We start from the raw sequence: 22060 nt of genomic DNA on the forward strand, positions 1-22060 counted from the left end.
TGCGCTTTTATTCCACTAAAAGCTGAATTCCAGGTACGTACAAACTGTCGTTGGTGAGCTTTATATTAAAGTGCTTGGTGGTGGCTGGGAAATTCCCAAACATTTGGGAGTTTCTTTGCTTTGAGAAAAGTGTTTTAAGAATATATTTGCAACAAGGGAAAGAGGGGTGGTAGCACTGTAAGGGATACCAGTCTGCTAGTTTTATAGTTTGAAACAAATGCCTAATGCTGAACTCTAAATCAGGATGTTTTTTAGGTGAAAGCACCTAAATGACAGCAGATGAATGAAGAAAGTCGTTGGGCAAAATTCTTGCTGATACAGTGTTTTAATGACGTAGTAGTGCAGTCAAGACAGAAATATTTAACTGTTTGTGTTTACAGCGTCCCAAGTAGAATAATCTTAGCTGCTTCCGTAACAGTAATTCCTTGAGTCAGGAAATCTCAGTTGTTGCCATTCGGTTTCAACACAGCAGTTCCCAGGCTAAAAGGGAACGTGTTTTGTAAGATGCAAGTTTTAAAAGGAGGCTGATGCATTGCTTGCCAAATAAAAGCTTTCATTACGTTTCTTTCAGGGTTCTTTATGAGAATATAAAATTTCTTGGCAGGTAATTCCATCAATAGTTGTTCACACCTTATTTTGACTTTGGAAAATCCAATGTCCAAGAGAAATAATCTCTCCCACAGGTAATTAAGTGTGCAAATTTTGAGACCAAACAAGCAAATAAATCTCACTCGAGTATAAGTTTAACATTTGACTATTTTTTTACTTCCTGTCTGCTGTTCCATCAACAAAATCATAGCATTCTGCTGTACTGTGATAATTGATATAGCAAATAATGGCAAGTCACCTGCAGTGAAAGGTAAAATCTATTTTTAAAACACAAATTGAGTAAATCTACATATGCTCATAAATTTGTCCCCTGTTATTGTAGCTGTGTGCACAGCTGCCTCTGTTATTTTTCCCAGCGGTGTTCTCAGGCACCATTTCTTGATTTGTTTGTGCATTTGCAATAGAACGATAGAACCGTGTGCTCAGAACTGGGTACTCATGTTTTTGCTGACATAGCTGGTATAATATTGCAGTCGTGATCTCTTTAGGAAAAAAAAAAAGTACACGTCTTTCAAAAGTTTCAGGTTTCCCAGAATTATGAAAAGCATACAGACCTTTTCTTTATTCCGTTTTCCAGAATTTATACAGAAGCCCCAGTTCCCTGCCTTGTTGTACCAGTTCATGTTGCAGGACATTTGGCATAAAATTGACGTGGTTAATTTGCAAGAGTGGAACTACCAACATCCAGTTGCTCAAACTCTTTGTCTTATGCGCATTTTCTCCCTTGGATTAATATGTCAGTCTTAGAACATTGGTGCCCAATTTAAATACTTAAGTTAAATTTGCAATTATCAAAGCTTTGAAAAAAAGATGCTGGCAAAGAATGTTATCATATGGCAAATAAAGACTGATTTAAATGGAATATCATTTGAGACCAAATAGTTATATTTCTATGAAGGCAGCACGAGAGAGCAGAAATATGCAGAATACAAGCACACCCTGTTCTTCTAAACCAACAATAGTCTGAAGAACAACACCAGCACTGAGATTCTTGCTGAGGCATAGTGTTTGTTCTTCTGGCTGGTTGAAGTATACAGTGGACTACAAAAACATTCCCTTTATGGTGACAAAATCTTGGATAAGAATTAATAAGCAGTGGAGGACTGATCTGTTGCATGGTTGCCTAGAGAGTTAGTGTGAACAGTTAAGCACACTCAGAATTGCTCATTATGTAATCCTAATGAAATCCTTCCTAAACCTTGTAAAAACATTCCCAAATCCTTCTAAACTAAGTCTGTTAAGGCAATTAATCCAAATAGTTGCGTGATTGAGGGAATGTGTTCCGGTTATGAATTCCTGGTCTGCTGGTGGATTTGGAAGGTTGTGCATAGTTGATATGGATGCATAGTTAAATGATTTTTTGTCAGTTATCTCAAAATATATAATGCCTTGAAAGCTGGGATCCTTTTATATGTTCTTACTATAGTTCTTATTTTCAGTTACAGAAAACATACTATGGTAACTTTATTTTTTACAGCTGCAGTTATTTTAAAGATATAGACTAAGGAGGTTCTTCGGAAATTGCAGTAAAGTATCAATATAAAATTATGAACTAAAACTGTGAATAACAGTTTTAGTTTGGGGAGTTTCTTGCATTTATTTCATTGTTGCAGCCACAACAAAATGCTACAACTTACATTCTATTCTCACTGAACGTGAAGTATGTGTTGAAAATACTTCTAATTAATGGGTTAAGGGATTGGAAGTAAGAGGGATAGTTGAAACTTTATAATACCATCCTAATTTATACCAATTGAAAGCTGGTCACAGATAAACGTATTCCTAGGGTTCCAATGCATACTAAACAAGAAAGTTGATTTCTTATTTATAAGTTTAATACATTATACTTTAAGTTGCCAAAGCAGGACATGAGTTAGACAAAGAGAGGATGCAAAAAATCCCAAACCCCTTGATTATGTATGTAATTATATTTTTTAAAAAAACGACTAATACTTCTATATTGTCACATTATTACCAGGATTTCCCTGAGCGGTGATTAATAGTGTAACAGATTCACCTGTCAATGACAGTTCGGCTGTAAGCAGGTCACCACTCTTTTAGTAAAAATCATTCCTTATATCTGTATCAATTCTTTATTTCCCTAGAGATGAAAAAAAAAAAATCTTTGAAAATCTTGTCTAGTTTGACGTGTTAGTTTTCAGCAGAGTAATTTTGCCATTTTCAATCAGGAATTAGATATGGATTGGTTTCAAATGCTGAAAATCATACTTTTCCTAAGAGACCTTTGTACTGTATTAATCTCTTGGCCCTTGCTGGGTAAAAAAAAATAAAGAAAAACCAGAACTACTCTATCTTAAATGTGAATTTTTCTTCTGTTCAAACCAAAGGGTTAAATCCACAAGAGGGAAACAGACTTAAAAGGAGAGAGGCAAGCTGTTCACACTCCCTAAAGTTCAGTAATAATTGAGGTCTATCGACTAGACTATATTTGTAAGGTAATGGACACTCTGAACTCCCTGTCTAATCAATGGCAAAAGGTAGGCACCTCACCAGACAGTGATTTAGAGCAGAGGCCTCATTAGATCTTTCTCTCTATCAGCCACAGAGGAACAATGCCAGTTCCTGCTGTTGGATACCCTGCTGCGTAACTTCAAGCAGTCACCTATTTTCCTTATGGAGCGTAAGGGGAGAGTTGTGTCTAAGAGCGTGACTCCCTTGTATTCTGAGCTCGGGGCTGAATTGAAGTGTCTTGGAGTTGCCTAGATGCTTCTCTGCACTCCGGATTCATAGCAGTGAACCCCCTCCTTTGGGGAGATAGCCAAAAAAAGCAATTATTTTTTTTTTTTCAAAAAAGAGAATGTGGCAGCTTCTTTAAGCCACTATGGCAATCCGTTGATACCCGGATAATCAGTGGTGCATCCTTCCCCTGGGAAGCGGGAGCAATTGATCCTAGAGTTCCTAACTCCTGCGAAAGTGTGCAGGAGACTCGAATAGAGAGTGTTCTGAGCTGAGGCTAACTCCGTCTTTCCTATCAGAGTGCTTTTACTTTGCATAACTTTGTTTTTAACTAGAGCAATGACTGGAACCAAGGTCGTTTAGATTAGCCTGGAATTATCAAATCTAATTTTCAGCATCTGACTGCTGAACCTCAGACTCCGTATTTTGTAATATAACTGTCTCTGGAAGGATATTCTGATCTCAGACTCTGATCTTGCCGTTAATTGTAACAGGAGCTTTTGAGAGTATGAATTTAATTTTGGTGTGTTGGGAGTGAATCTTCGTCTTAATGGTGTCATTATTAAGTTATTATTAGGTATTCAGTATCCGTCTACACTCTTTTTTTTTTTCTTTTTAGTGAAGGGAAATGTTTTATTACTAAAGAGATTCCTCTTCTTTCTCCATCAGAGTACCTAATAACCCAGTGATAATGGCAGTTCCTTTGGTGGCAGGAGATCAACAGTCCATATGCTGCTCCAAATCAGACCGAGTGCTTTGAACCTGGATGTATTATTTCTTGTGTGACTATTTTAAGCCAGCAGGAGAGGGAGTTGTGGAGATCACTACAGTGTTCTCCTCGCCGTGTTTCTGTTCAAGAAAACCTGGTAAACATTACAAGCAACTACATCTCTTGGAGCAGACTCCAAAAGCAAGATATGTAGAGACAGGCAATTCCATCTACATATGAGGTATAAAGAAACTGGTATTTTCAAGTCTTGGTGCTTGTGCACATCCTAGGGGCAGAAAACTGGCTACAGCAGAAACTTACCTTGTTGGGAACGTTGTCATCTTCAAGGCTGGTTGTCAGTGAAGTTGAATGTGGGAAGTCCTGTTTTTTGACTGCTTATGTCTCGGTATCAGACCCCTGAGATCAAGCTGTTACAGACTAAGTATATTTTTTGTGTTAGAAAGCAAAACTGGAGAAAAAGAAAGATCTGAAAATATGTGGATGCCTTCAGAAATGTTCAGTGTAGTACACAAATTACGACATTGCAAAGTTCTGTAACTATATTAAGCAAGATCGAGTTTCTTTCCTGAATGTTTCTTTGCAAAATATTATGCCCAAAGGAGAAAAACATCTTTTGCACATCTTAAATTATAGAGTAATATTGGAGAAGAATTGACTAAGTCTTAATTGACTAAGACCCAGCCTAAATTCAGAAATAAAATGTTCGGAAAATAAGTGAAAAAGCCAAAGGTATTTTATAAATTTGTATTGAAAATGATAAACTACTTAAAGGCTGCCTTCAAAGTTAAAGTTGAATCCTCTGCTTGCTTTTAGATGCTGGGATCCCTCAGCATGGATGCCTCTACCCATGCACAATAGCATAATCTAATTTGCAGTCGTAGTTTAACTTCATTTGGAGAAACAAGTTTGACAGCAATGTGCAACCGCCTCAGGGTGGGAACAGCAGATCCTACTGAAGCCCAGTGTTCATGGGATAAGTCCAGACAACCTCCCTAGCAACTTAGGGACTTTACTGCGTCTTGAGACACAGTTCAGTGCCGGTACTTTTCCTTGTTTTGTTGATAGATACTGGCTCCTCCCAAATTAAGTAAAAGTTACTACATTTGTTTGGAGGAGAAAAGAAAATATTTAAAACTTGCAGTAGTTTATTCAAAGGGTAGAGCCTTGAAGCTATTTAAGAAAAAATGTCTAGGAGTGCCTCTAGGCTATCTACGTGCTAAACAGATGAAAGCAGAAAGGAGAAAATTTGTACCAGGAGAGAGGAAGAAACATTCTTTGTAGCCTTCTTGCCGCTATTGCTTTTATACATACAGTGTTCTGAGCTGTATTCTCTTACCCTGGATGTTTTACATTTAAGATTAACACCTCAAGGAAAAATAAGAGGATTTAGGAGAAGATGATCTTGTGATCTCAGGTTTAGAAGTTGTACTTTAACGCTGTCCTGAAAAACATTAGGATAATATTTGTTGAAGCATAGATAGTGTTATAAGATCCATGAAGCTCTAACAACAGAAATAAGTTAGGTTTGCTGGCCGAAATGCAGTGAGGGCCATAGCAAAAACTGTCCTGGCAGATGCAACCAGCTTTTACTTCTCTGTTGCACAAATAGTACGATTCCTAGTACCTTGCTGCAGGCCTTTATCAGCTGCATATGTATATGCACCACTCCATTTTAATTAGCCTGAAGATTCAAGGCTTAGAAGGAATAGCAGGGGTCTCTAATTATCTTCACAAACTAGTGATCTGCCCAGAAAATGAGGAATGAATAAGCATTACGCAGTCAGAGGCCAGTATTCAATCACAGGGAGAAGCAGGGAGAGTGGAAGATAAAGAAATGCAATTTTCACTGACTTGTCTGGGCCTTAAGAATTACTGAAAATAATCCTTCTTTAGTAAAATATACCAACTCTAGATATAGAGATGTTTGGTTTATTCTTATCGGTAGTGTTGGGCTGGATATTTTAGGATAATTTTTTTTCTCATGTCTGTGCCGTATTTCTGATATTTTTATTTTAAATGTATTTGATCAGGCATCAGTCGCGTTTCTTGAAGGACTCTTAGGAGAATGTTTTCCAAGCATTGTTTATAATTTTTCAGTCCAAGTTCTAGGGAAATAAAGACTATTCTTTCCTTCCCTTGAAAAAAATGTATGACATTGGGATTTAAATTGTTGCTATTCACAAACTGGCCTTGACAAAAAAAAGACTGAGGATTATCTCTTTAGCAACTTTTGAATCAAAGCTGCATTATTGATATGAAGCTAAAAAGGCTTTGCAGTTCTTTATATAATTAAAAGCAACTGTTATTATGGAAATTTTTCGGAACAGCTGTTGTATTGGAAGAAAGGTTACACTCTTCTCTATCAGTAATCCCTTTAAATCTCTGACATGATTCATAGCTCCTCAAACAATGCCGATAAATTAAAGAAAACTGGATGCCTTCCATACATGTATTTATTACTTGCACCCCTATCAGCAAGTCATGTAAGAATGCAATAACAGAACTCACATTGGCTAGTGAAAGTAATGTGAATGTCCCTGTTTATGGACTTATTTTCATTTTCTAAGATATTAATTTTTGCCCCCAAATGGTGTCTGGCTTCCTGATGATACAAGCACTGACCCAAAGAGCTTACAATCGCTACTTTATTCTTGGTCAAGGGTAACAGGTTGTAAGGAAAGGATAGACCTTGCTGAGTTTGGTAAAGGTTAGAGGCGGTTTTGAATTGGATAAAAAGCTTTAGCTCTTTATGAATGTCTACCTTTCCTTGTGGAGAGTGGAAAGAGATTTTTCCTCCTGGCTGGAAGGAAGCAGCGTATCAATACCGCGGTGGAGGTTTTCGTTTCATTCCTGGCTTTCAAGCCAGGGACAGCTTGGGAAAGGGGAGAATGACCAGCTGTGATTTTTTTTTTTTTTTTCCTCAAGGGGAAAGAAGTACTGGGGAGCAGAAGAAAGCAAAAAAAGAAAACAACTGTGGGCCACAAAGATGAGAATTGGTGAATGACTTCCTGGGTTTCAGAGCGTACAGATGTAGTGTGTTTGGAAGATGTGAGGGAACTCGGAAACAAACAAGCCTGGGCTTGCATAGAAGCAGTAAGATGCTGCTTTTTCAAAGTCCAGCTACTGGGGTGGAATAACCCCATGCAAGAAATGCTGGACTGGGACTGCCTGGCGGAGGAGCAGTGCTGGAGACCGAATCTGCAGCTGTCCTGCTGGCAAATGGAAAATGAGCCAGCAGTGCACTCATGTGGCAATGAAAGCAAGCCGCATGCAGCTCTCCTGGGGACGGTACAGCCATCAGGTCAAGGGAAGAGATGATTTTTCCTTCGTTAGCACCTGTGAAGCCAAATCCAGACTCCTGTGTGTGGTTTTGGATTCCTCAGCGCAGGAAGACATTGGCAAACTAGAGAGAGTCCAGCCGAGCTCCACCAAGGTGGTTAGGGGGCTGGAGAACATGATGGACAGCGAGAAGCTGAGAGCAGTGTTTGCTTACGAGAGAAGGGCAAGGCTTTCTGCACTTCTCTGATTGCTGTCTCCACCTGCTCAAGAAGACATTGTTAAGGATGCAGAGGCTTTTCTCAGAGGCGCACAGCAAAACAACAAGAGGCAACGCAGCACATTCAGGAAGGGAAATTTTTACTTTATAAGAAAAAACAAGAATTCATGAAGAGGGGTTAAGCACAGCGTGCATGTGAAATCTCCACCCTTGGAGAATACTCCTGGGGAAAACCCTGGGAAATCTGATCTCATTTTGAAGATCTCCTTGCTTTGAGTGGGACGTTGGACCAGGGGAACGGCAGAGGTCTCTTCCAGTCGGCGTGTTTCTTTGAGCCTAAGAAAGACACACACTGTTCCTCATGCTGTGTTTTTGGGTTTTGTGTGAAATCCTTCATCTTACTTAAAAAAATTTCAAATTGTACTTTGCACATGCTGCAGCCCTTATTTATTTTTTCCCCTTAATGAAATAGTGTATGTAAGAGGTGCTGGCAGAGGACTGTCAATAAAGGGTTGCTGATTAAACTGCTATAGCAGTAAGAGGTGAACTTCTGTGCAATAAAGTTTCTCATGATTTGTGAAGTGGGGGGAATGTTGTTTTGACAGCAAGGTTATTTGGCAGGGTAGAACCTGATAGAAGCTGATGAGGAAGGTGTTTGCCAGCAGTACAGGAACGTTCCAAAAGGACAAAACCTTGCTTTTGGATGCACTTTTTCAATTTAAGGGTTGGCAACACTGCAGTACTAGGAATGATTTATTCCTTTTGCCTTCAGATGTTTTGAATTCTCTTTACTGTATTTCAGCTTTTACCTTTGGTTGCCTCATGCAGACTTCATAAATGGTGCAAATTTTGTATTACTGGAGTGTGGCCCGTCACAGGCTAAGGAGGCTTGTTGAGAAAATAGTGGTGAACTGCGCCTGTTCTACTACCTATCTTAAGTCAAATCAAAGGAAAGGAGAAGTTGTGTAAACAGTGAATAAAAGTGTCAGCACTGTAAAAGGTTTTAGACACTGGAGTAACGAGGGAAAGGTTAATGTTGGTTACTAGTAAGTAGAATCTGTTGAAGAAAAACAAACCTGAAAGAACTGCATAAAATAAAAAAAAAAACAAAACGACCTCTAACTGGACTTCAGAAGCATACTGGATGAGGATTTGTAGGATTTATATCTACAACCAACATGAATAATATCTGAATCATGAAAGTACACAAGAAGAAGATGCCCAAAGATATAACTGACTACAGCGGTCTTGGGTTTGAGCAGACTGCTCCCTTGAAAAGTCCCTGCACTCTTTTTGTAATAGTGGGAAGCTTCCGCAATGGCTCATGAGCTTATATAAAATATTTACACAGTTAGAATAAAAACTGTTGGAAGTCACAGTGATCATTAAATGTCTTGTATTTATTTTTTTCACAGGGGGAGAGGTCTTGCTTTGACCATCTGTAGGCTGATTTACCAGAAAGGAAAATTTACACCATCAGGCTATGACAGAGGAAGGGATGCAAGCCCCTAAAAAAGAATCAGTGATACCATGTAGGTAAGAACAACATTACCTAGATCATTATCTGGGTGGAAAATTATCTTGAGAATTCTCCATCTGTAGAAGTCTCAGTCCAAAGTAGCTTAAATGCAGTTCAGCTACTGGCAAGTAGATTTTGCCCTCAATGATGCAGAGGAAGCTGATTTCTTGTAAGTCACTTTCAGGCTAAAATGCTCTGTTTTGGGAGTGCTTTAAGAAAAATGGATTGTTTTCTTCTAGAGTTGAAGTTTTTAAGTCTTTTTTTTTTTTTTTTTTTTTAAACTGAGAATGTATATCAGTCGGTTAATCCAGTAGGGCTTCTTTTTGAAAACTAGGGATTTGCTTCTATGAATTGCCTGTCATCTAGAGTATTTACAGCAGTCTGGTTGCTGAACTGTCTCTCAGGTGTCAGGAACCAAAAGGTTTAGAGCTTTTCTCTAGAACCTTGTCAACACTCTTCATTTTCTGACTTGCAGCAAGAAGTAAATAGTCAGTGAAGTTTTTCAGTAATTGGGGTAATATGTTCCCTGTGGTTAACTCAGACGAGCAGGTGGGCAGCCTCCTTTCACATCAGCTGCATCATCCAAACAATCTCCAAACAAAGGGTATGATGAATTACGTTGTGAGGAGAGCTGTCTGCCAAGGCGCCGTGGGATTAGTGTTAAGACTGGTCTTATTTAACATCTTCATTAATGATCTGGAAGAGGGAGTAAGCAGACCATTAATTAAATTGGCAGATATTACACGGAAATAATTCTAAGATCCTAGCTAGACTAGAAGCAAAGGCAGACTAAACCCAAAGACACATATTAAGAAAATAAGAGTAATTTGGGAAAACAGTTTCTCTTTGCCCACAACCACACCTGGGTCTTTTTACAGATTGTGACTGCGTGTACATTTGTATCATCCGCACGTTTAAACACTGTTTGTTTTACTCGGTACTTTACTCGGTAGCTTGACAGAAGTAACAGCTACATAAGATTCAGGGTTTCCTTGTTCTCAGAAGGGATAAGGGGGTAAGATAGTAGAAACAACATGGTTTGGTTTGTTACTTCATCAAAAGAGTGCGCTACAGCATACCTTTAGACAGAGTCTAAGTGATCCTGTCTACTCTGCACCTTTACCTGTCACTATCACTATCCTTTTATCCATACAGTAATTTTTGACCATTCCTAAAGCATTGAAGTGACCAGGGCTAAGAGAGGCACTTGATAGACGCCTCTACATCCACCCTAATTTGATACTTGTAACTTTTTCAGATCTTTCAGGTGGTTTAATTTACTTTATATTTTTACAGGTAGCTTTTAGTCAGAATTTCATGTGGTTTAATAATGTAACCAAACTTGTTGGATTATAAGATTTTCTAGAAAAAAGGGGGGTTTGGAATTAATTCTCCTTTAATTCCTTGCTGAATTAATGTTGTATCAGCAGTTTCATGATTTTGATAGGGTTCCATATTGATCTATCCATGCTGCAATCACCGCTATAGTCTAGTTTCCCTTTTAGAATGTATTTATAAAAGAAAAATGAAACTCATTATTTGTTATATGCCAATTTTATACAAGGTCTTGTAAAGTGCACAAAAGAATAGCGATGATCAGCAGCTCTAAAAATCAGGCATATGCAATCAAACAACACAGAATAAAAATCTGCTTGATTTTTTTGGAAGTTGTGAATGTATTTCGTGTGTAATGTTCTGCACGGACTGTACGAATAGAGCGTGTGCCCTCTATGTCTGCGAGACAGAGCTGGCTAGGACACAGCGATGTGGGCTACATGCATTTCCCTTGGAAAAGTCAGTTGTTTCTGTAAGTCGTGGATAAATCCGCACAGCGTGGGTTCAGTTGGAAATAAGCAGCGTATCTGTAGGACACAATATTGCGGTTCTTGTGCTGGCAAGTCTCCTTCAGTTGTACTTGTGAGCAGAGGAGGCAGGCTCCTGATACAGCAGCGCTCTCAGGAGGAAGCTGGCAGTATAGCACAATCTGAATAAGTCAAAAAACTAGGAAAGTATGACTGCAAGTGCATCTGTCAAACCGGGGGATGCAGGAGAAAATGAGGTGGTGACAGGTTGGGCAGAAAGAGAAATAGCATAATATGAAGTGAGTTAATGATGCCAGCAATTTTTAGCAGTCGGGAAGGTAGGGGCTGCAAAGGCAAGGTGGCACGCTATGATTTATGTGCAAGAAGTAGGCAAGGTGATATTTTTTGAAGTGTATGTTTTAAGCCGCTAGGCTAAGTTCAGATGTTCAATCTCCCTGTTGTTCAGGATATAATTATAAAAACTGTGTTGCTGGAATTACCCGTCCATTCAGTGATTTGCTGTCTTTTGTGTTCCAGTCCCAAAGAGATGACTTGCTATTAAGAAATATTTATTGCAAATCAAAGGGTTTGTTTTTCTTATGCCAGTTACATGCTAAAAAAGGTCCATTAGTTTCCATTGAATTATTACTCCTGACTTACCCTATTAAAAGTAAAAAAATTTAACTGAATTAAAAATACTTATTATAAAGTTATATTTTTTAAAAGATCTCATTTGCCCTCTCCCAAAATGCCTGTTATTTTCATCCCACTCATAAGAAACTTTAACATGTGTTTGGTTGCAAAAATAAATCTTGCCATTCCAGGTACTTGAATTATTATTCATACTAACAGGATAAATACCAAAGGAAATAAAAAGCAGGAGAAACTTAAATTTTCGTTATGAAAATCAGTGAAAATTGAAGAGGTATAAACTTTGACAAAAAGCTACAATATAACTCTAAAAATCTTCGAATAATGTGAAAACTCAAGGGGTTTCTCACATTTCCTTGGTAATAATTTATTTTCTGTGTCTGCTACACTTTGTTTCAAAGTATGTTTTTGCAAAAATAAGTGTACTTCACGGGTATTATATATGCAATGTGTATGTTGTGAGCTGAGCAAGTATTGTTGGGTTGAAGCGTATGTTATAGATATAAAATATCATTAGCATGACCTAGATTTGAAGACTTCTAAAAATAAATTAAAGAAGGTGAAACAAATAGATCTGGGTATTGTGTTAAAGCAATGTTCATTTGACCATCCGTATTTCCAGGCTTATTTAGTATCTCCAACTATTATTTTTTTGCTAATCACAGTCCTAGGTATAAGCTGCTGAAGCTCTCATTTGGGTGGTGACTTCTTACTCTAAATGAGTTTGATACCTCCTCCTGAAGGGTGTCTAAACAATGTTTAATGATGAAACTTGAAGCCAAGGAAAGAAGTTATCCAGAGGGAATAGTATTCCGTGCGTTGTGTATTAGGGGGCATTTAAAAATAATAAATAACAGCTGTCAAAGGAAGCTTGTTGGAGTAAATTTGCAGTAAGTAATAATAAATAATCTTGTAGCACAGCAGATCAAGTTTTCAATAAGTAAGCAAATGGTCAGGTCAGCTTGTAGTACAGTTGTGACTGGTCACTGTGAGATAGTAGCTTTTAAAATCGCAAAGCAAATGGGATGTGCATTCATCAGTGTATGACTGATGTGCTGACAGAACCCTAATTATGTCATGAACACAAGAATGCTGTAACGCAACTTCACCATAAGGGACTCAAGGCCATAAATACATTTTCCCAGCTGCTGTGTGGAAGGAGAACCTATTGCAGGAATTTGTTTTTTATGGGACTGCCGAAGAGGTGTTGATCATTGAATCAAGTCATGAATTCTCAAGATCATGGTAATCAGGGAGGGCTAAGCATCTATTTGATGTAGGAAACATCTGTTAGAGAATTTCTCCTGAGTCTCATCAGTAGTTGGCAAATCTCATTGCTTTGGCAATGTTTTCATTATTGCTGTGTCCATAAAATGGCATAACATGTTTTTTACTAGTGTTCTTTTCTGTATTCTCAGTGCAAACTAATAAGAGGTATTTTAATTGCAACTTCTTGTTTGAAGTTGAAACAATAGATAAAATAAAATATTTTAGTGCTTCTCAACTGCATAATAATCCTATATTGGAAATTTCAATTTCTGTGCTAAGGTAAATCACTGAGTATGAAAATAACCTATATCTAATCTGTGAGTTACACGTCTACCTTTGTTTTAAAATGAAGACCTAGTTACTTTGGAAATGAAGAAGTAGCTCTGTCCTTCGCTGTTTTAGTCTAAAAGTAGGTGTGCCATTACATGTACTTGCTTTTCTTTACTCTGTACACAGAAAAGTCAGGTCACCTAATGAGCATCTATTAAGAACCTACACTAATTTTAGAAAAGAAAGCTACAGAAGTAAAATAGGCTGGCCTGTAATAGGAATTGGTATGCCAAGCCAAGTAAATAGTCTATTTATCTACTATTTTAAAGGAGCTGACAATGGCCAGCATCAAATACTCCAGCAGAGTTGAAACAGATTGTGCAGCGGGGGCATCTGTTTAAAAAAAAAAAAAAAAATTGGAAGGATTTTTCGGTTAGGCTGAGACTGAAGTTACCTTTCCACATTGCCCAATATCTCTTTAAAAGTATCAGTGCTAGAAAACTCAGGCTTGAGAACTCTAATACATGGATAATTTATTATTTTTTGTGATGAATTTGAGGTCTCTTTACCTCTAGGTGATTTTAAAGTAATCTACAGTTTTCTACACAAACCTCCTGGACAAAGGAGATGCTTTTCAGTAAATCTTCCTTAGCAAAGGAACAGGGATGGAGGGAGGGAGAGATCTCGACTAAGAGATGTGTGATAAAAGCTAAAGTCATCAGATTTTGATGATCTGTGTGAAGTTTGAATAAAGGGATATATGGTATTATTTTGTTTTAATTTCCTTGCTTTTATTGGTTTGTCATACCATCTGATATATCTCGCAATACTCTAATTGCTTTACGTAGATGAAAATGTATTTTAATATTCCATCTAATGTAGCAGTATTTTCATTAAATGTATGTTTTTTCTGTCTGCTGCTATCACATAGAATCATAGAATGGTTAGACTTGGAAGGGATCTTAAAGATCGTCTAGTTCCAACCTCCCTGCCAAGGGAACATCATCGTTATCTTGTGGTAGAGAATTGAACACATTAATTATGTGCTTTATAATAATACTATCTTTTAACTTCAAGCTTATTTTCTTTCAATTTTCTTGAATGGCTCCTTGCTCTTATATTATGAAAGAACATAAATAGATGCTCAGATTTACCTCTTCAGATTCAACTTAGATTCATTGTTTTTTAGAAATTGTGAGCAGTAGTAAAGAATTTCATCTAGAACTGAAGGATTTTGGAGAAATGAGTTGTGTATGCATTCTTGTCTTCCCTACAGCTTATCATACTTTAGAAGCATGACTAGACCGCCAGTTGACCTGGCTGTATCTAACTCCCTGATCCTTCCTCTTCTTTTTGGCCCTGCTCTCTACCGGTCACCATCCTCCATTCCTCAGTAATTATTTTTTATGCATTAGGCTTTAGCAAACAAATACGTACTGTTGACTAGATATGGAGTATCATCATCTCTATTTGTGTGCTGTGTTGTCTTTAATAGTCTGTTTCTTTAGAATTACTTTAATCTTTTGCTTCTCTCAAAAACAACCCTATATTGAACATACCCAGCATCTTAATATGCAAAAGTTCAGTACAATCAGACAGTGCTTGTCTTAGTTGGTTAATAACTGTGCTAAAATCAGCGTTCCCAAAGTAGTGAATAATATCTCCCTATCTAACATGTAAGGTTTTGTTGCTCCTGCAACTAAATCACAACTGCAAGGTCACTGATGCAGGTAACGGCCCTGGCAAATACAGGTCACTGTCTGGGGGTAGTTGTGCCTGAATTCTTATAGGTAGGAAGATTACTTAGCGGAGCACTTGTGTTTTTTCTGTGGTGCCAGATGTACAAGTGGAAGAAGATTAGTGTTAACATGGGAACCCTAACTGTACCATTAAAGACATACCAACTGCCATGAAATATCTGAAGAATTAGTTACAAATCTGAGTTAGAGTAACTCTGGTAGAGGAAGGGAGCGACAAGGCTGTAGAAATGATCAGTATTATAAAAATGACCAAAAAAAAAAAAAAGAAAAAAGAAGCAGACAGTGGCAGGTGTCATCTTTGGATCTGGAGTACTTTTATAGTCATCTGACTTGTGAATTTCTCCCATTTATGACTATCAAAGAGAGGATGAAACAGCTTAGCTTCAAGGCAATACCTAAGTCCTTTACATCTGACTCCAAGCACCTGGCTCTCTTCAGAAAGAAAAGCATTTCATCTGTCACGTTCCAGCTTGGAACTGGCAGTTCCCAGGCTCTGTTTGCCAGGTACGGTTACGTCAGCTGGCACGAGACATTAGGCTCACTGTTCAACCATCGCAGAGTTCTAGGGAAGAACTAAGTTCCCCTGGCTTTAAGGGTTAGTACTTTGGATTTCTTTAAATGCTGAGGTTAACATTGCAGAAAGATTGATAGCAAAGGATATAATAATGAGGTGGTTGTAATGGTTGCAAGCTTCTAGAACCCATCAAAGTCCATAGCAGAAGATCTTCCTTAAGACAATTATGGTTTGTTCGGCCTGAATTCGGATGATGCCATACGTTCATCAGTGGATTCCCGGGTCACATAGAGATGCATTGAGATAGACAATGCTAGAAAAACAGGAAAGCTTCTCTAGCTAGACAGGTAAGAAAAACAACATAGAGTGAGGGTTTTACTGAATGCTACTTTACTATGCATTAGAGCAGACCTGAAGTACGTACATGGGCAGTTACCTCATCTCCATATCTCAGGTGAGGCGTAGTAATTAACAGCTGAGAAGTGGCTATCTCCAGCTGAGCTCTGAAAGAACATTCACAATTAGCTTTTCTGAAACCATTCTGAGAAAGGAGTGTTGTTTATAGTGTTTAACAGTACCTAACCTGTTTAAAAAAAAATGCTTCAATTTGTTGTCCACGAAGTACTTAATGCAGTATAGCTAGACTCATAAAATTAGCTCAGAATAGGAAAAAAGGGGTCAAATATATTGTTTGCAATAAATAGATCCCAAGCGTACCTCCTTTGACTTTATTAGGCATACACTAGGGATGAACTTGGCTCATTCTTTCTCTAGTTGATACTAACCTCCAGTTGCTGATGCCATTATTAAGTTAATTGTTTGGATCATCAATCTGTGCCAACGAAGCTTTCAGAGTGCTTGATGAGATTTCAAGCATCAAGCTGTGAGGTATTAAAAAAATGATGAATTTACATCCAGGTAAAACGATGCCCTTCAGCTATAATAATGAATCACTACTTTGTTTACAAATGGGTGTTCATCATGAGACATGGCAAGCACAGACATTTTTGAAGGGGAAAGGCATTAGTACAGTAAATGATCTCTGCAACTAAAGCTGAATACACAGCACGGTGAAAAAGGGGAGCATGTCAAATTATCTTTTCAGAAAGGAATTATGAATGCAAATTCACTCTGGTGTTGCCTGACCCATATTTAAATATTAACAAAAGATACAATTCACTATTAAGATGTCCTTTTTCATTAGAGACGAATCAACACAATATACTTCTTCTAAAAGTTTCATTGTTGAATAGAATTTCTCAGCATACACTTTTAGATCCCGGAGTAAGTACTTAATCTTTTACTCGAAATGAAAGGCTACTTCCTCTAGCAGGCAGGAGGTGCCAGTGGTCTACCTCCCACCATTCTGGCAGCCAAGGAGGATTGAACTCTGTTGGCTGTCCCTCCCCACGCCTCTTCTGCCGTTGGTTGGGGAGATTGATCTCATTGTGTTAGGCCTGTCAGCCCAAATAACTGTGTGATCACATCACAGGTAAATTTAGTGCAATTAGTCTCACAAAGGCAGCGAAGATACTACTGCACAGGCTCAAGCAGCCAGAAAACATGCACAGAATTGCCAGAGGCCTGATACTGTGATTGCCAGCAAATTACTAATACTGGGCAGCTTACAGTCATCAGAAGGATGCCCACCTGAGTGTAATCATACCTGCATCATGTCTTACAACTCTATATTTGGGAACTAACTTCTTAGTGTTACGACTCCAGAGTCATCAGTACTGTCTAGAAGAAAGGTATCTTCCATGCCATAATGTCTGAGTTCTTAGGACACATTTCTGGTTGTCCAGAAAACCCACTGCACTGGTGTTTTACAGTGGGTTATTCACATGAGCAGTTACTGAACCAACATTCGGTACTGGGGACATGTCAGCACAAAGAGTTCATAGAATCAGAGAGCCATAGAATGGTTTGGGTTGGAAGGGACCTTGAAGACCACCCAGTGCCACCCCCTGCCCTGGGCAGGGACACCTCCCACCAGCCCAGGTTGCTCCAAGCCCCGTCCAGCCTGGCCTTGAACCCCTCCAGGGATGGGGCAGCCACAGCTTCTCTGGGCACCCTGGGCCAGGGGCTCACCACCCTCACAGCCAAGAATTTCTGCCTCAGATCTCATCTCAATCTCCCCTCTGTCAGTGTAAAACCCTTCCCCCTCGTCCCATGGCTCCCCTCCCTGCTCCAGAGTCCCTCCCCAGCTTTCCTGGAGCCCCTTTGGGGACTGGAAGGGGCTCTAAGGTCTCCCCGGAGTTCGACAAAGCTAGAGCATAAACTGGAGATGCTTTAAGAACCCAACAATGAACTGCTGCTCTGAAGGTCTGGATAGGATGTTTGTTAATTCCAAAAGCACCAACCCTCTCGCGATCAGTTCTTTGGGAGAGGGATGCACTGTGCGAAATGCAAGTATGGCAAGAGTCTGTAATCAAGCGATTCAGGCTGGTTACCGTCATTCTTGTGATTAAATCCTAGGCCTGGTGAAGCAGCCTTCTTGGGATGCCCTGTGTCTGAAAGTCCTTACAGTGGCCTTGGAGGATCTCTTCAGCAGTTAGGTAGCAATTTTCTCAACAGCACAGACTGGCAAAAAAAACCAGTGCCCTTGTCAAAGTGGTGCATTTTGATGGAAGTTGTGGTGTAGAGGCAGTAAGTGTGTTTCTGCTAGATAACCAGTAGTTCTGAAATCAAGGAAAATTTGTTCTTTCCTCAGGGTACAAGGAAGGAATTTGTGAAGTCAGGGTGGTACCAGTGTTCATTGTTCTCCTTTCTCGGTCCAAAATGCTTGTCAGTGTAGCTACTGAGGAAAAGGGGAGGAAACCTCAAACTAAACAGTAGGATTTTCATACTGTTAACGTGTTACCTATAACTTTAATCACATCAATCCCAGGGCTTGTCAAGTTTAGAATAGAATTGACAGAAACTTCAAGATAAAAGGTAATTTTCCACCTTAAATTTGAAAAGTGCTGGCAAAGTTTTGTTTCTGAAAGGAAAGGATGGGTAAGGGGTGGGTTTTCTTATTTAGAAAGTGCAATGGGATTTGGAATCATTTTATACAGCTTCAAGGCAGTAAGTAATATCTACAGTGACTATATGTTAACACTGCTCACTACCATCATGCATTATTGATTCTTTTTCATGAAGAAAGGCATTTTTTCCCCTTGGTTACGGAGTTGTCTGCCAACATTCTGTGAAAAATTACAAATAGCTCCAGGAATTGTTTACATAAGGCAGGAGTATCCTTGCAAAGATAGGCTGGAAATGCTGTAACAGTTCCCATTTCTACAATGCATCACTAAAGAATCACCTTTGTGTTCAGAATTTTAATTTACAAACACAAATGATTGCAGTTCATTTGGCTGAGGCAATTACTGTTTGTCTGCCTGGCGTTCTCTTGGAGATTATTGCTTCTGCAGCAGGAGCAACTACACATGAAACAAGTTCTGAAAAACTGCTGTTTACCACCCAGGATATTAAAATAACCCTAAGCAGCATCACTGTGGTTTGGTACGGTGAGCTGGGGGAGACGGTGAACCATCTGTGAGGGTTCGGGAGTTGTTCCTGCTGTGGGAGCAGAAGCTTTCAACAGAGAGGCAGGGAGGACGGCCCAGAATGGTAAATTCAACTGTCATCCAACTGTAGCGATAATAATGGGCCTCCTCAGATGTTTCTTATTGCTCTGGTTTAACTTTCACGCAGAAGTGTGTGTGCCTCAGAAACCAGGTGTGCTCCATCTGTACCTTCAGTGGGCCTTTACCACCAACTCATACCGTAGAACAATCTTACATTTTTTTAGCCTATAAATATTCTTTATAATTTTACCAAAAAAAAAAGATATTTCAGTCTAGTGCTGAGAACTCTGATTTTTTTTCGAAGAATTTTGTCGATTTGTTATGTGCATCATTCACATTCACAGTTAAGACTTGTAAAATGTAAAACAAATGTATCCATAATACCGTACAAGGAAGTAATGCATCCAGAGTTACACAGAGGGAGCTCTTACTTCGTTTTTCAATGCAGTAATGCAATAAATATTTCTGGGCAATGACACATTTTGAGTCAGGATGTTTATTTGTGATAGGCTAAAGCAATAGCACCCAACAATATTGTGGCATTTGCTGACTTTCTCATTTATCTGATCCAGAATGATTAATTTTCCGTAAAATGCAGATGTTTTCAGCTGCTATTTGTTTCGTATACAGAAGTTAAAAGAACAAACTCGGTGTGACATTGAAGCTTCATGATCCCCTGTTGCTCAAAGAAGAAATTTCTCATTTTAAGATGTATAAAATAATAACAGTAACCCTGCAAAATGATCTGTAGAAGAATTAGTACTTGTCATGAACCTTGTGTAGTTTGGTTCCTCCCTTTATCTTGGATTTGTATTTGGTTCCCATCATTGTTAACCTGTTATTTAATCTGCAGATGCAGTTCAAAACCTTTCATCTGTTCAGGGTGCTGCTTGTGTTTCAATTTTCCTTTTCCTGGAGTTGTTTGCTTTTCAGAGCATGTTTGAAGTCTAGCTGCTAAACAAACACTAGAAAGAATGAGGTTTCCTTCCCTGTTACTTATATGGGAACTTAAAAATTCATTTTTATCACAGATATGTGAAAGCATTTTCTTTTGTAGGGAGTCAAGAGAGGATAGCATGCTGCATAGGCCCTTAGGGCGGCAGACAGAGTTCTGTGCGAGGAAAAGAGAAACTTGAAGCAGAATCTTAGGCTGCGTGTACTAACAAAACAAATGCTCTTACGGGTGTGATTTTCTAAAAGTGGCTGACCCCTCTTATGTACCAATTTTCTACCTGGCATTGTATTCATTTTATAGTTGTTTACAGCCTACAAGCTAGACAAAGAAGTATTTTTAAAAGTTGTTAGTTACACAGCAGTTTTTTAAGAAAATGACACCTACCAAATACAGCATAGCTTATGAAATGCTATTGTATGATATCTACAAGCTTTGAGATTCTTTACAGTTCAGTGTGCTGGCGTTTTTTGTTCAATAACCTACAGTGGTTATAGGAACTGGCTGTTAGTCATGAAGGGCTGAATAAGCTGGCTGCACGCGCAGGATGATCTAGTAAGTTCTGCTCACTGTGCCTTGAGGTGCAGGTGCGTGGCATTCTCTCACATCACCATTCTCCCATTGGAGTTATTCCAATAAATCTGTAGAGCATGACAGATTTAACACACATGTGGAATAAATTAACATAATGTCAGTAAGGTCAGTGAAGCTCGTGTTTATAGAGGTAGAAGTCAGTTGCAAAATCTTTCGAAATACTTGAGAGAACAGAATTTTTTTGTCGTGTTAATGGTTTCAAAACTCCTAGGAAGTAGATTCACTGCTTTACACGTTTACATAAATTTACAATAAAGACGTCCGCACTTGCATATCTCATTAAAATATTTTATGGGTCTGCAAGTAGGTATTTACTGCAATAGATGCAATGGAAAAGCTTTAACTGATCCAGCAGCATCAGTAAAGCGGAATCAGTGGTAGGAGCCAGTGTTGCTGAAGGTCAAATGCCGATTGCTGAAGAGGCTCCTTTTGATGTCGCTTGGCTGAGAATGTGTCTTCATCTTTTGGGAAAGAGAACCCAATACTCCTGGGCCACCTAATTTCAGAGTATCCCAGGACAGGGAAACAGGGTCTCCTGACTTAGTCCCCAGATTCCACTGCTCTTCCCCTCTTAGGATTTCTCCCTAGTTGTTCCTTGCAGGTGCTCCATACCCCTGTGATGTTAAGCTCTGCGGAGTCCAGGGTTGTAGATTCTCTTTAAGGCACAGGCTCATACAGCCTGTCAGGCGATGAAGATGCCTTACCTCTGCAGGACGTGGCTCAGCTTGGGATGGGGAAGGAAAGGCTGTCCTGTTTGCTGTAGACATTCCAGCAGGCCAGCCCTACGCAGACAGATGCAGGGCACTCCACCTCATGAAGGCTGTTAGCTGGCAGGATATAGAAGAGCCCTAGGAGGACAGTAAACTGTGTCCAGTTCTGGGCTCCCCGGTTCGAGAGGGACAGGGAACTGCTGGAGAGGGCACAGCAAGAGGCTACCAAGATGATTAGGGGATTGGAATATCTCTCTTATGAAGAAAGGCTGAGGGATTTGGGTCTCTTCAGTCTGGAAAAAGGGGAGGGGGGATCTTATCACTGCTTATCAACACTTGAAGGGTGGGTGTCAGGAGGATGGGGCCAGGCTCTTTTCAGTGGTGCCCCATGACAGGACAAGAGGTAACGGGCACAAACTTGACCAGAGGAAGTTCCTCTCAACATGAGGAGGAACTTCTTTGCTGTGAGGGTGGCAGAGCCCTGGCACAGGCTGCCCAGAGAGGTGGTGGAGTCTCCATCTCTGGAGACATTCCAAACCCGCCTGGACGCGTTCCTGTGCCACCTGCTCTGGGTGACCCTGCTCTGCAGGGGTGGGACTGGGTGAGGTCCCTTCCAACCCCCCCCCCCCCCCCATTCTGTGATTCTGTGACTCTGTAAAGGTGTCTGCTTGGAATTGGGAACAGATGGTCTTCTCTGTCAGTGCAGGAGGGACACTTTGTGGAGATGCTTATAGGGATGCCTATTCTAGAATGACCCTCAGAAACAGTGTGGACGTCATCTTTCTCACCCACTAAAAGGAAAAAGACCAGAACTTTTTCTATATCGTATTATCCCTGAAAAATATTGTAAGAAAAGTAACTCTTAAAAAATGTGGGATTTCTTTTTTGGTAAATGGCAAAGGTGGAAGGCAAATA

Source organism: Chroicocephalus ridibundus, chromosome 5, assembly GCF_963924245.1.
Source record: "Chroicocephalus ridibundus chromosome 5, bChrRid1.1, whole genome shotgun sequence".
Classification (NCBI taxonomy): Eukaryota; Metazoa; Chordata; class Aves; order Charadriiformes; family Laridae; genus Chroicocephalus; species Chroicocephalus ridibundus.